The sequence below is a fragment of the Macrobrachium rosenbergii genome, chromosome 51 (genome assembly GCF_040412425.1).
Source record: "Macrobrachium rosenbergii isolate ZJJX-2024 chromosome 51, ASM4041242v1, whole genome shotgun sequence".
Lineage (NCBI taxonomy): Eukaryota > Metazoa > Arthropoda > Malacostraca > Decapoda > Palaemonidae > Macrobrachium > Macrobrachium rosenbergii.
In genome coordinates this window covers 69,895,114-69,911,515 of record NC_089791.1, presented here as the reverse complement: position 1 = coordinate 69,911,515, position 16,402 = coordinate 69,895,114, and the positions used below count along the sequence as shown (strand labels likewise).

Here is a 16,402-nt window from a genome sequence, read left to right as displayed (position 1 = left end):
ACAGGGACGTTTGTGAATAGATTCCACATCCAGGCTAACCATATATAAGTTAGAGTCCTCTTTAATAATATCATCTTTAAAACTAGCCGAGTTCCTTATAGAGTAAGAATTTATGGCTAAGGGTTCTAATATTGGTACGAGGTATTTAGCGATTTTATAATTTGCTGTATTCAAACAAGACAGAATGGGCTGCATATATATATATATATATATATATATATATATATATATATATATATATATATATATATATATATATATATATATATATATATATATATATATATATATATATATATATATATATATATATATATATATATATATATATATATATATATATATATATTCTCACTCATGAAACTCTGATGTGCTATAATAGTGGTCTATTATTTTGCGATAGTGCTTTTCTTATCTACTACATTTTCTTATCTTAAAGTCAAGGTTCTGAAGTAAAAGGATCCTCCATTTATTCATTCTTATGCCAACAGGTGTTTCAGTCATTAATGACCATTTTACAAGGGCACTACAATGCTTATATAATGACAGTAGAAGTCAACTTTTTAGCCTATTGCAATGGCAAGAAAAGCTATCGGGATTTTTGGGATGTAAATGACGAAAACATTTAGATCACCTTATCAGAGGTACTGAAATTTTTTTCCAAGTTAATAACCATGAGTAGCTCTTGGCTGCCGAAGCAGTGAGCATCATAATGCTGCAGCTTGTTTGGGATATCTACAAAATTGATATGGACAAAAAAAATTGATATGGACAAAAACAAAAGTAATTCAGAACAGGAATTTATTAAGTTTCTCTCTGAGTATTTAATATTTTGTGTGGCCTCCATCTGCCTGTACCACAGCCTGCATTCTTGAGAGGTATGGTTTCAGCAAATTGCAAAAAAACTGAGATTCAAACTCTATTTCCCTGAGCATTTCGATTACCTCTCTTCGCAGGTCATTGAGGCTTGGTATACCATCATAGTTCACTGTGCGTGCTTCAACATGATCCTTAAAGATACTACCAATGTTTTCACACACATTAAGGTCAGGGGAGCTACCTGAAAATTCACTTGACGAGAAGAAATTGATACCACTGTTTTGAAGCAGCTCCTGTGTCTGAAGAGCCTTGAAACATGGTGCCTTATCATGCAAAAATGTGACTTCTTCAACAGATAACACATTTTCAGGATCTTTGAGGGAAGGAAAGACTCCACCAGTAAGCACAGTTTCTCTGAAATATTTGCCATTCCATGACTGTCCTTTTTCTTTGATGGTCCACATTAACCATCTAGCTGTGAAACAGAGAAAAATTCCCAAATATTCAGGAAATTTCACAACTTGGCGATAGCGCACGTCATTGCTGATATCATCCAACTTTGCAGCCCAAATGATGTCATTTTTATGATTTGGCTTCCTGAATGTGTAAATGAAGAATTCATCTGATGCGGCAACATGGAGAAAGTCAGCTTCATCCCAATCTTTAAGAAATGAACCACAAAACCATGCACGGTCTTCTCTCTGTTGCTGAGTGATGTTGGGCTTGCTGATAACATGAAATGGCTTGATACCAGATTTTTTCAACTCACGATATACAGCAGTATAACTTCTCTTCTTTCCCCTTTTTGTTTCTAGTTCAAGCGCCAATTTACGTAAAGACTTTCTTGGTCAACACACTGCCTCAGCTATGATGTCTTTTGACTCTGAGAAAGGACTTCAGGCCTTCCAAGATTCTCACTTCTTTTGCATGATGACAGTCATATGGATTTTTCTTCCAGTTTCTTTAACTAAGGACTCATCTCTTTTAATGTATTTAACTATCCAGGAACGTGAAATGAAGGATGCACCAGCATCCCTGGCCTCTCTGAAGGTTATAGCCCGGATTCGGTCAAGCCATCTGATTTCCTCTGAGTCGTTAGCCATGGCTGTATCTAACTCCATCACTCAGTCTGAAAATACAAGAAATGTAAAATGAAAAATAGCTTAATAGAAACTTAAAATAATGTACTTGGAGATAGACTATAGCAGAAAACTTCATAACTTTCCATTTGTTCTGTGGAGGGGGCCCCTCTAATTTGGAAACACCCAGTAGGTGTAATCAAATATGCTCTCCTCCAATGTGCGGAAGTTGCCCAGCCAACACTCAGGATATCACCAGAGCCAAAGCTAGCAAAGCTTCATAGCAGATTAACCAGGTATCTCTCTCTCTCTCTTAATTCTTCTCTTCTCTGCTCTCTAAATATATATATATATATATATATATATATAATATATATATATTTAAATATTTATATATATATATATATATATATATATATATATATATATATATATATATGTTGATATGTGTGTGTGTGTGTGTGTGTGTGTGTGTGTGTGTGTGTGTGTGTGTGTGTGTAGAGTTTACTGGTCACATTTATACCAGATACTTATGTTTGTAATAGGAACATTGCCCTTCTTTAACTTCTCAATTCTTTCGCGTTTTTTTGATACACTTGTCACTATTGTGCCTTAAGATCCAAGTGCAAGAAATATGAAGAAATTATGGTGTCTGGTAGCAGGAAACAAACCCGGGTTCCATGATCAAACCAGGTCAGGTTGCCGACCTGACCATGAAAAGGATAAAAATATTGCCTTAACTCATACATACATATACCTGTCATCTTCAAATCAATATATTATTAGAGCTGGAATAGACTGTTCTTTCATTATCGTAGTTCAACAAACAATCATTTTTATTGCTTTTTGGCTGAAATATATAGTAGAATTTTCTTAGTCACTTTTTCCAGATACATGTGTAATTGTCAACCACAATGCCCTCTTAACTTCTCAAATTCTTTGCGCTTTTTTGGATACACTTGTCACTACAAAGCCTTAAGATCCAAGTGCAAGAAATATGAAGACCACGAGAAGGATAAAAGTCTATTGCCTCTCACACATACATATTCCAACTGGTATAGGTATGTATGAGAGGCAACAGACTTTTATCCTTCTCGTGGTCAAGTCAGCAATGTGACCCAGTTGTGATTATGGAGCCCGGGTTTGTTTACCGCTACCAGACATCATAATTTCTTCATATTTCTTGCATTTGGATCTTAAGACTGTGTAGTGACACACATATCCAAAAAAGCGCGAAGAATCCGAGAAGAGGGCATTGTGGCTATTACAATTACATGTGAATCTGGTAAAAAGTGACCAGTAGATTCTACATATATATTTCAGCCTAAAAAGCAATAAAAACGATTGTCCACTTGGCTACGGTGGTGAGGATGGGTATATTCCAGCTTTAATATATACATCTGGAAATGACAGGTATATGTATGTATGAGAGGCAATAGACTTTTATAATTCTCGTGGTCAGGTTGGCAACGTGACCTAGTTGTGATTATGGAACCCAGGTTCGTTTACCGCTTCTGGACATCATAATGTCTTCATATTTTTTGGACTTGGATCTTAAGGCTTTATAGTGACAAGCAATTCCAAAAAAGTGTGAAGAATTTGAGAAGTTAAGAGGGCATTGTGGCTATTACAATTACATATGTATCTGGTGAAAAGTGACTAGTAGATTCTACAAATATATTTCAGCCTAAAAAAGCAATAAAAACGATTGTCCACTTGGCTATGATGGTGAGAATGGGTCTATTCCAGCTCTAATATATATATCTGAAAACAACAGGTATATGTTTGTATGAGAGGCAATAGACTTTTATCCTTCTCATGGCCAGGTTGGCAACGTGACCTAGTTGTGATTATGGAATCTGGGTTCGTTTCCCGCTACCGGACATCATAATTTTTTCATATTTCTTGTACTTGGATCTTAAGGCTTTGTAGTGACAAGTGTATCCAAACAAGCGCGAAGAATTCGAGAAGTTAAGACGGCATTGTGGCTATTACAATTACATATGTGTCTGGTAAAAAGTGACCAATAGATTCTACACATATATTTCAGCCTAAAAAGCAATAAAAACGATTGTCCACTTGGCTATCATGGTGAGGATGGTATATGTTTGTATGAGAGGCAATAGACTTTTATCCTTCTCGTGGTTAGGTCGCCAAAGTGACTTAGTTGCAATTCTGGAACCTGGGTTCATTTTCCCCTATCAGACATCATAATTTCTTCATACTTCTTGCAACTGGATCTTAAGGTTTTGTAGTGACAAGCATATCCAAAAAAGCGTGAAGAATTTGAGAAGTTAAGAGGGCACTGTGGGTATTACAATTATATATATATATATATATATATATATATATATATATATATATATATATATATATATACACATATATATATATATATATATATATATATATATATATATATATATATATATATATATATATATATATATATATATATATATATATATATATATATATATATATATATATATATATATATATATATATATATATATATATATATATATATATATATATATATATATATATATATATATATATATATATATATATATATATATATATATACACACACACTACACACACACACACACACATATATATGTTAAGTGGGAAACCACTTCCTAAGAAAGTCCAAACCTCCCCCTAAGTAAATTTCTCTCCATGCTCCCCTTTTTGGTACATCTCTTTATCTTTCCTAAAGACCTGAAGACTGCTTGAATTACCTCATTTCAGATAAAAGGCGATTGGAGACAAAGCCTGCCAAAAGTCCACCAGAAATGTTAAGTCCCCCATAAAAAATGGTGAATATGGGTTGACAGAAGTCACCAAGATTTGGAAGATTCCAACTAGAAAATGAGGTGACTGAACCGCCATCTTGTGATACCAGTGGCCTCTGGAAGGAGCAAGAAAATAAGCCCGGATGTCATATAAGGCAAGAACCAGCGGTCGTCAGCCCCAGAAACCGGCCAGTGGCAGACAGACACACATCCCCTTTCATGCTCCTTATTGAGCTGACCCCACCACATGGTCATCTTTTGGTGAATTCAATGAGGCCCTCCATTGCTCCTCTATAAGGTAACGTCCTGATCTGAGGTTCTTTCAACAGTCACGAATCTTTGATCTTCCTCTGCACTCTCATTTTCTTTTCTGAAGTGCGAGTTATCACAAAGACCTGACTCAGCTCGGTGTGAATTTTAATGCAAGCATATCATAATGTAAAGTCACTCTCAATAGGTTCTCTATGGTGAACCACCCTTTTCTACGGTGCCTTCACAGCTGACCCGAGGTCGCACTTACACAACCTTATTATCATTATTGTGATTTGTATATTTATTGCCTGTTCATTTGCCCTTATACATAGTATATGTGTCAAAGTATTTTTTGTGTCCAATCAGCTGTTGTTAATCATCATGTTGTCTATATGTACCTGTCCTGTTTTGTGTAGAGAAATAGTTTGACCTCGGGTCACTTGTAAATTTTGTACTGATGTCTGCGTATACGCCGACGTCCGCACGCCGCTTTATAAGTGGGTCACTTCATCAATAAACTAGCAGTACTTGTCTTCCTGCTCTTTCCTTAGCACCTCTCACAGTGGTGACCCATGGAGTGGTTCCCGGAGCCATTAATGGACCCAAACGGCGACTTAGTCTTGGCCCGATGAACCACCCCATGCCCCTAACGGACTAACTGCAGCACTCTAACAAAGTGTTCGGGCGTTACCGACCCTCGTCAGCAAATCACCGACATCATAAGTGGACCCACACGGCAAGCTCTCAAGCATGTATTGACGTGAGTGTTCCCTCACACTCCAAGTGAGAGTGTGGAATGAGCATGGATGTAGACATTCCCTCCTACATACAAATAATCACAAACTTCTTGGAGGCAGATGTCTCCCTCGCGCAACCCCCTCTCGAGCCCTCCTCCACGCTGAAACCCGCGCCCTCCTCCTGACCGGTACCCGCTCCCCGAGCGATGCCCCTCCTGACGAACCAACCGAGGGCAGCCCTCAGCATAAAGCTGCCGCCGTTCACCCATCAGAACCTGGAGTTTTGGCTCTACAGGGTCGAGGAGCAATTCAGGGTGGCAGGTCTGACCGACAAGGTGTTGAAAGCGGACAACTCTATCAATGCCCTACCGGAGGAGATATACCGGAAGGTCGCCCCATGGGTGACGTTAACCATGAGCCCTGCCACCTTCCAGAAATTAAAGGCCAATCTCATCGAGACCTGCTCCCTACCGGTCTCCGAGAGGGCCGGCCATGCGCTCGACCTCGCCATCAACCACCGGCAGGACACGAACCTCTTGGAGACGTGGCATGCCCTCCAGGAGCTCCTCCTCCTCCCCGAGACAGACAGCAGCGGCAGGCACAAAGAGATTAGCCTGTTGAGGGAGACCGTCCTGTGGCAGCTACTCCCAGAGGTCCGTGGACAGATTACAGAGCCCTACACCTGCCGGTCGAGGACCTGATAAGGATGGCGCAGCAGCTGACTGACTCCACGAGGGCGGCAAATCAGGCATCCACGCCCACACACCCCATCAACTGCTTCCAGCCGGAGGACACCATCACAGAGTGCATCAACGTCATTGCCAGGAGGCGGCCACCCCACCACCAGAAGGAGGAAAAGCCGAGGCTTTGCTACTACCACCAGAGGTTTGGTAAAGATGCCCGGAATTGCGAAGCCCCCTGCCTTTTGCCCATCCAAAAAGCGGGGGAGGCGGTGGCCACCCTCACAGGCTGCCATGGCAGCAGCATCCAAAACACCCAGGAGCCCCGCACCAGTAGGCTTCTATGTCCATGACACTATCTCCAGCAGGATGATGCTGATTGACACAGGGGCAATGCGGTCAGTGTTCCCGCCTTCCAGAAAGGTCTGCAAGCGCCCGCCGGACCTGGCTGCCTCCCTGACGGCCGCCAGCAAAAAATTCTCCTACGGCACCAGGCTCCTGTCGGTCTCCATCCTTGGCCAGAGATACAAGTGGAACTTCATCGTCGTGGACATTAGGACCCTGCTCCTGGGTGTGGACTTCCTCGCCCACTTCGGACTGGCAGTCGATGTTGGCCACAAGTGCCTGCTGGACACTGAGTCCTGCCAGTCCCTGCCCCTGTTGCCGGGCTCCAGGGTGCCCACAGTCTGTTCCGTCACTCCCCACCAGTACGCCTCCCTCCTGAAGGAATTCCTGGAGGTATTCAAACCCGAGCTTCATCAGGTGCCCTGGGCCCCTGCCAAACATGGGATATATCATCACATCAAGACAAGGGGCCCCCCGATGCACACAAAGTTCTGGAGGCTCCCCTCACAGCGCCTTCAGGAGGCCAAGAGGGCCTTCGCTGAGATGGAGCGTATGGACATATGCAGGAAGGTCCCCAGCCCATGAACCTCACCCCTTCACATGGTGCAGAAAATAGATGGCTCCTGGAGACCCTGCAGCGACTACAGGCTGCTCAACCTTGCTACAGAGCCCGACCACTACCCTCTACAAAACATGCAAGACCTGATGGCCTCCTTCCATGGGGCCAAAATATTTTCAAAAGTAGATCTTTTAAAATCATATTTCCAGGTACCAGTAGCTTAAGAAGACATCTCCAACACTGCCATCATCACGCCCTTCGGGTCCTACATCTTCGTCTTCTCCACCTTCGGCCTGAGGAACACAGGGGCGACCTTTCAGAGACTGATGGACAGCATCCTGGTGGACCTGAACTTCTGCGTCTGCTACGTCGATGATATCCTAATTTTTTCCAGGTCCCACAAGGAACACCTTCGGCCCATCCGGAAGGTCCTGCAGCGCCTGCAGGAGAATGGCCTCGTTGTCAGGTTCGACAAGTGCACCTTCAGCGTCGATAGGGTTGAATTCCTGGGCCACGAGATATCCCATGGAGCGTCCGCCCAGTTGCATCGAAGATCGGAGACCATCATCAGATTCCCACCCCTACCTCCGTCAAAGCCGTACAAGAATTCCTCGGATGGTCAACTACTACAGGAGGTTCATCCCGGGTCGCGCACACCATGGCCCCCTCACGGAGATCCTCAAGGGTCGTCCGAAGACTTTTAGTGTGGGGCCCTCCCAACCAGCAGCAGGCCTTCTCCCTGACAAAGGCCGCCCTTGCCAAGGCAACAGCCTTGGCCCACCAGGACCCCAGCACCCCCTCCACTTAATGACGGACGCCAGCAATTCGCCTGTGGGGCAACCTGGAACAGGTTGTCAATGGAGCCCCTCAGCCCATCGCCTTCTTCAGCAGGAAGCTCAGCCCCACCGAGTCCCGCTACAGCACCTTCGACAGGGAACTCTTTGCAGCATACCAGGCAGTACACCACTTCAAATTCCTCCTGGAGGGTGCGCTCTTCACAGTTTGGACGGATCACCAGCCGCTGGTCCACGCCTTCACAAAGCTGGGGGATGCATGGTCCTCCAGGCAGCAGCGGCACCTCGCGGCCATCGCAGAGTTCACCTGCAACATCATGTACCTCCCTGGCAGGAAGAACCCTGTAGCCGACGCCCTCTCCAGGACTGAAATCGACGCAGTGCAGCTCGGGATCGACTACGAGGACCTCGCCCGGGAACAAGCTGCCGACCCAGTGATTACAGCTTACTGCACTGCCATCACGTCGCTGAAGTGGAAGGATGTGCCCCTCGCCCCTGGCGGGGCCAACACTGCTGAGCAACTTCAACACTGGCCAACCCCACCCACTGGTGCCCGCCTCTACTGGCGGAGAAGTTCATCTGGCACGGCATACGGAAGGACGCAACAGCCTGGGCGAGGCAGTGCATACAGTGCCAGGCCAGCAAAGTAGGGGCGCAACACTGAATCGGGGTGGCGGCTTTCCCAGCCGGAAAGATGTTTTGGACACATCCACATCGACGTAGTGGGTCCTCTTCCTCCATCAGGAGGAGCCAGATACCTTCTGACAGTCACTGACTGCTCCACTAGGTAGCCCAAAGCGACGCCCATGGAAGAAGCCACCTCCAGTGCGTGCACTGAGGCCCTCCTCTCCAGCTGGATCAGCCGGTTTGGTATCCCAGACCATATAACTACGGACAGGGGCCCAGCCTTCCTGTCTGAGCTGTGGACCGCCCTGGCACGCCTGCTGGGGACCACTCACCACAGCACTACTGCCTACAACCCCACAGCCAATGGAATGGTGGAGAGGTTCCACAGGTTCCTGAAGGCGTCCCTCATGGCTTGTTGCACCACTGACAACTGGAAATATCAGTTGCCCTGGGTCCTCCTTGGGCTGAGGACCACCCCTAGAGCCAACGGCAACCCGTCCACGGTAGAAAAGGTTTACGGGGAGTCCCTCGTAGTCCCGGGTGAACTCATCACGGAGGACCGAGATGACCTAACGACACAGAGGCTCCGCGACAGGGTTGGGAAGTCTGCCCCCTGCCGGCGGACATATACCAACAGGACGTCCCCCTTCATGCCTCCCGGTTTATGCTCTGCCACCCACGTCTTCGTCAGGAACAATGCTATACGCCCACCCTTAACCAGGCCCTACAGGGTCCTTTCCTCGTACTGGAGAGAAACAAGAAGGCACTCTGGGTGGCCGTCGATGGGAAGGACGACTGGGTGTCAGAAGACCGCCTCAAGCCCGCATTCCTGGAGGAAGACGTCGGGGGCACTTCCCAAAGCCCCTGCAGGAGGTGGCGCCCCCTCAGCTCGCCTTGCCTGCAAGAAAACCTCATGGGCGCCCCTGGAAGGCCCCTGGTCCGGCCAGGAGAGCAACCCAACACTCCCATCCGCAGGGCACCGGAGAAGTCGAACACACCCCCAGCTGGCATCAAGAAGGCTTGGCCCTCTCTGCCACCCCAGCAGATACCTGCTTTGATTACCTGTTCATTTGCCCTTATACATAATATATGTGTCAGAGTATTTTTTGGTGTCCAATCAGGTGTTGTTAATCATCATGTTGTCTATATGTACCTGTCCTGTTTTGTGTAGAGAAATAGTTTGACCTTAGGTAACTTGTAAATTTTGTACTGAGGTCTGCGTATACGCCGACGTCCACACGCCGCTTTGTAAGCGGGGTCGCTTCATCAATAAACCAGCAGTACTTGTCTTCCTGCTCTTTCTTTAGCACCTCTCACAATAACAGTATCGAATTATCTTGGCACCCTCTGTGCAACCCTCGATTCGCCCAAAATCGTTACAAGTATCCTTGAGTAACTGCTGGCATTATCAAATTGCAGACGGTATATCAGCTGTGGAAACATCGACTTGTCTTGTGCTTCTTACACTGAAAAGTCCACTGCAATCAATTCTTCAGTATCCCTTTCAAGAGGATTAATCATAGGCTCTTCAATAATTGAACCAGTGATAGCATAACTAACCACATGGCAGCCCCCTGTTGTTTCTGCCTATCATTCTCCAGTCTTCTGACTGACGTGTTTAATTGTAAATATATTCCATTTAAAGTAAACCTTTTATCTGCAACAGCCCTTTGATGAAGTACGGCCTTCAGCCCAACTGTTTTTTCTATTTAGTTTCCTACCTGACCTAGAAATTGTAGTCAGAATCTCAAGGTGTATTAATAAGACCCCCTGTTCACGAGCAAGACCCCAGATTGGACCCCTGGACAAGGAACACAGTAAGTAGGCCAGGTGAGAACCAAAAAGTGGCAACCGATGCCTAGAATCGTAGATTCCAGACAGTAGCTTTCGCTAAAGATGGATACGAGATTAGAAATTAATCTGGTAAAGTAAATCCTAAAATAAGCACAAGCAACCAAGTTCCCACACTGTAAGTACAATGTTATTATTTTTAGCTTTTCATAGGTGCGAATAAAACCATGACTATGTACAGTTTTAGGAAACAATAGGCCCCATGCATGCTAACAAGATTTTTCAAAGCGAAGAGAGAGTGTATCTTCCAAAACACAAGAATTGTAGCTAAAGCATGGTAGTCTGCATGTCTTAACCGCTAGGATTAGTTAAGCAGTGAAGTACGAATATAAGTAATAAAGAAAGGAAATCGTGTGCTTATTTCCTCCACGTGCTCTGGACAATTTGTCGTCCAAAAATTAGCTAGGTACACCGTAAAATATGGGCCGAGAATTATAGCCCATCCCGAAAATGTTTGCTTCCCTGGAGTACATATCTCTCTCTCTCTCTTCTCTCGTCTTAGCAAAAGCACTAGGTTTCTGTATAAATCCTGTTTAAAATTTTAAATAATTGTTTTGTTGAGTACAAGAAAAAATAATTTCATTTGAGGACACATGAGCCATTGCTAACCTCGAAACCATTGCCTTCTGACCATCATTTAACTATAAGTGATCGAGCAAATTTCTACACATTCATAAATCCTGAGCCATAGGCTGGAAAACCTGTTCCAATAGTGTTCGTCTTTTCATAACTTTTTGCGCAAGATTTCGCTAACAACAAATGTGTTTCATCCAGCTGTCCCTCCCCCGCCTCGTCAAATACCACGCAAGCACAACCATGGTGTTAATAACTGTACCATTGAGGCACGGGCCAGTCAGGCAACTTTCATAAATAGGGTAAATACATTGCGGACTTGGCCATAAAAAAATTTTTCAACCCGTGCATGTTAGCTGTAAGCACTTTGTACTCATCATATCAGGGAGGATTTATTTACTTCGCCTCAGTGCTGAAATTTATAACAGCGTCATATTTTTTGCATTTGGTTACCTTCGTACTGTGGGCAGCTCACTTATTTTGCCAAATAAGGACATGTGTTTCTGAAACTTGTTTCACAATGTACGCTCATCTGCTCCAACCATAGGTTTTTCTCAGCATAACAAAATCCGTTCAATTATGAACGCCTACGTTCTATGGATCCGCTATATTAATTCCTTTGAGAATTTTCCCTTTTTGGCCAAGAACACACCAGAATCGTTCACTTACAAACCTTAGTTATGTTCTCAGAATATCTTAAATTCTTTCATTAACTTTCTAGGACATGCCAGAGTCATTCACTTACAAGCCTTATTTACATTCTCAGAACATCTTAAATTTGTTCCTTGGCGTTCTAGGACACGCCAGAGTCGTTCAATTATGAACCTTTATGTTCTAGAGCATGCCTGAATCATTCACTTATGAACCTTTACGTCCTGAGAACCCCTTAAAGCAAGACCACCGAGGGACAAGGCCTGTTGGATATGACATCGACCCTGGTAGTCCGAAGTTAGTGATTCTTTCTCTCTCAAGCTTCCTTCCTGTACATCATTTGAGTACGAGGTTTTCTTGTGGTTCCGTTGTTTTATTTTTCAACTGGACCATAAACATTACATGCCATAACGAAGTAGCGTGCCATGGATATATCTTGTGTGTTTTATTGGACGAATTTACTATGGTAAGTAGGTAAACTCAACACTAAGCTCACTGCAACAAGTATTTGAATTTTGCCTCTGGATAACATTACGATAACTAGTGCTGAATAATCCCTCGGGTTCCAGTGCTTGGCTTCAAGCCTAAATTTCATATTCCATACCATTCCACATTAGGATCACTTTTGACTGCAATATAAAGTTAATATGACCAGAGTCCCGGTTTTAGGTGGGACAGTCCCGCTTTTAGGCAGGACAGTCCTGCTTTTTCAATGTCTGTCCCACTTTTTTTAAAGTTAGCAAAATGTCCCGCTTTTTTTTACTTTTGTGAGTTTTGTCCTGCTTTTTTCACATTTGTCCCGCTTTTTTGTGCTACGAAAACAAAACTGTCCCCATTTTAATGGAATAGTACTGATATTTTGTTTAATTTTGCCATTTCATTAGCTGGTAACTTCAATTGTCTTCTCCGACAGCTACGATACCCAATGAAGTTAATTAAAATGTTTTGAATTGATTCTTGATTCTCTTATATATATATATATATATATATATATATATATATATATATATATATATATATATATATATATATATATATATATATATATATATATATAATAATAATAATAATGTGTGTGTGTGTATATATATGTATGTATGTATGTATATATATATATATATATATATAATATATATATATATATAATATATATATATATATATTTTGGTATATAAATCTGGTCATATATATATATATATTATATGTATACAGTATATATGAAATGTCCCACTTTTACAGAAAAAAATCTGGTCACATTATATAAAGTCTGTATTCATTACACTGGAATCAGCACTACGCCACATTGGGAGCGCAAACAAGCAGGCTACAGTTAGGTTTGTCCGGTAAGGTAACATGAGTTAGGCCTGTGCAAGTATAGCCTACACCTAGGTTTCGCCTACGAAAACTGTAGGCAGAAAAAGGGATTTAGGTAGGTGTTGTGAACAACAAGGTAATGCACAATATAAAGAAAGACTGGTTTAGCGTAGATTGAATTTTAGTAGGAATTCATATAAACAAGACTTAACAGAATCTAATATAGGCTATCCTAGGTCAAACAATTCCCAGTGTAGCCTACGTCAAACAAACCTCAGTGTAGCCTATGTCACAGAACTCCCAGTGCAGCCTACATCACACAACTCTCAATGTAGCCTATGTCACAGAACTCCCAGTGGAGCCAATGCCAAAGAACTCCCAGTGTAGCCTATGTCAAACAACTCCCAGTGTAGTCTAGGTCAAACAACTCCCAAAGTAGCCTATGTCACAGAACTCCCAGTGTAGCCTATGTCAAACAACTCCCAATGTAGCCTATGTCAAACAACTCCCAGTGTAGCCTAAGTCAAACAACTCCCAGTGTAGCCTACATCACACAACTCCCAGTGTAGCCTGTCACAAAACTCCCAGCTTAGCCTATGTCCAAACAACTCCAAGTGTAGCCTATGTCAAACAACTCCCAGTGTAGCCTATGTCACAGAACTCCTGGTGTAAGCTACATCAAACAACTCCAAGTGTAGCCTATGTCACAGAACTCCCAGTGTAGCCTATGTCCAAACAACTCCCATAAACCTACATCAAACAGCTCCCAATGTAGCCTATGTCACAGAACTCCCAGTGTAGCCAATGCCAAAGAACTCCCAGTGTAGCCTATGTCAAACAACTCCCAGTGTCGTCTAGGTCAAACAACTCCCAAAGTAGCCTATGTCACAGAACTTGCAGTGTAGCCTATGTCAAACAGCTCCCAGTGTAGCCTATGTCAAACAACTCCCAGTGTAACCTATGCTACACAACTCCCAGTGTAGCCTATGTCACAAAACTCCCAGTGTAGCCTATGTCACAAAACTCCCAGTGTAGCCTATGGCCAAACAACTCCCAGTGTAGCCTACGTCAAACAACTCCCAGTGTAGCCTATGTCACAGAAATCCCAGTGTAACCTATGTCAAATAACTCCCAGTGTAGCCTATGTCAAACAACTCCCGGTGTAGCATGTGTCAAACAACTCCCAGTGTAGTCTATGTCAAACAACTCCCAGTGTAGCCTATGTCAAACAATTCCCATTACAGTGTTATGTCTTTTCTTTATTTATTATTCTTCTTCTGCTATTCGTTGTCAAGTTAAGAAGATTACTTTCTTTAGAGATACTTATCGTTCTGGCTTTGTTATGTAGTAGCGTGTTTTCCATTTCAGGAGACTTGAAGAAGACACAATGTAGTTTCTTTACTTCATTAACACAATAATAAAGTTACAGTAGGTATACAAATGAATTGCAGTGCAAAGTTACAGTGAGTGTCAAATGTGAGTCTGTATTCTTCTATAAACCCACAGTTAATGAGGCTTACAACCCCACCCTCTGCTTCTCTGCTACCCTCTCTGCTGTCCTTTCTTCTCTCTCTTCTTCTCTGCTTCTCAACCCGACTTGATAAGGAATTTTGGAAGTTTTGTCCCGCCCCTCTGTAGGTGGAATCCTGGTTTTGGTCTGGCCCTGTAGATGCTTAATTGGTTAGGCTAACCTAAAGACAGCCCATTTGTGGGGACTTCTGGAAAAAGCACCGCCTTCAAAAAGGGGTCGCTTTGACGTCACCGGAACCTATAATTTCCGGTGGCTATTTATCCCACTAAGGTAACCATGCGTTTTTTATAAATTCCTCGTGATTACGAACTCGATTAAGAGCAGCCATAATGGCTTCGTAACCATGACACACTCACAACTTTTACTCGTGTTTGCTTTATGTTCCAAAACATCAATGAACCCAGGCATTTAAAAGACAACATCTTTGTTGGCCTCGATACAAGGTGAATATGCATTTAGGTCTAGCTTTGTCATGAAATTACAGTCAAAACTCCAAACTTATTCCTTTTTCTCTGTTCATTTCTCTATTCTCTCTCTCTCTCTGTTCGTTTCTTAAAATCTCTCTCTATCTATCAATGTCTATCACTGAAAGGTTTCTTTCTCTTTGTCCCTTTATTCAGAATTTCTAGTTATATCCTTACATTACAGCAAGACTTAGCAAGAGCTTTGGAAATGGCACCGACATAGAAGTTATAGGTTCATCACAAGTGGATGTACAGTATAGTGATCATGAAATAGGCAAGTCACCATTGTCTGTAGTCAAAGGTAAGGGACAAACCTTATTGGACATAGTTTGGTTAAGGTGAATAAAATTAGACTGGCCTAGTATTCTAAGGTTACAGATACAAAACAGAAGGGATGTCAATAACTAACCTAACCTCATGGCATTACTATGTTTTAATGCTCATATATACATGTCGTACAAATACTAAAAGACCATCTTTCCTCTTCCACAGGTAACAGTTGAGTACAGATTAATGAAATAGCATACTGTACAACACAATACCCTACCTACAGTGAAGGCTAACTGCACAGTGCATGCTTTTGTTCATGTTTTCTGAAGCACGTCACTTGGGAGATTTAAAGATTCCTACGGAGGTTCACGATGCGAATATCATTGAGTAGATATTGAATAACTTGCAGATAGCTGACATTGCTGAGTGTATTTCTAAAACCTGCAAAAGCATTGCTGTTATAAAATTTGATTTAATTTTTGGCAATGATTTTAGGTGATCAGTCAAACACTTGCCTGTGCTGAAATTCATATTGGAACAACTACAGTTAATGACTGAATAAATTCTGATTATTCATCAGAGCTGGTAATGTTGTCTTCTTTGTTTTGTAATTGTTCCCCTCAAAGTTATCGACTCTTGAGAGATAAGAAATTTCTAATATTGCCGAGGTACTCTACCATCAGTTTACCCCAGCATCAGAAGAAAATTACTAAAATTTTCTGATGTACATTAAAAATAAATGTAAATCATTACTACCCAATGACAAAACAGTGATGCTGACGGTGGATGAAACTCACTTGAAACCATATTTTTTTTATTATAAAGGCGGAAATTCAGTATATTTGTTGAGATGTACTAGGAATAATTGGCTTGGCCAGAAAGATACAAATAAAACAATGAAGTTCCCACGGTTCTCCTTTGATGGAAATCATATTTTAGAAAATGAAATTCAGTATGCACCATTCAACTCTGAGAAAACTTCATGAGATAGAAGACGGTTTACTCTTGCAACATTATTATAAACTGTCATGAAAGGTGTTCTCTTCCTCCACCTT

General features: G+C 42.5%; 1 protein-coding gene and 1 long non-coding RNA gene across 2 annotated transcripts in view; one reads left to right on the top strand and one right to left on the bottom strand.

Annotated features, from left to right (window-relative positions):
* The window catches only part of LOC136833572 (uncharacterized), a 49,522-nt gene extending 33,645 nt beyond the window's left edge, over positions 1-15,877 (bottom strand). The window contains exon 1 of the mRNA XM_067095779.1: positions 15,625-15,877. The gene's annotated coding sequence lies outside the window, so the exon portion shown is untranslated. The remainder of the gene's footprint in view (positions 1-15,624) is intronic.
* On the top strand, positions 13,099-15,686 carry LOC136833573 (uncharacterized). The gene is made up of 3 exons (XR_010851519.1): positions 13,099-13,197; positions 15,262-15,378; positions 15,570-15,686. It is a non-coding gene; the product is annotated as an uncharacterized lncRNA (long non-coding RNA).
* Positions 15,878-16,402: the final 525 nt, after the last annotated feature.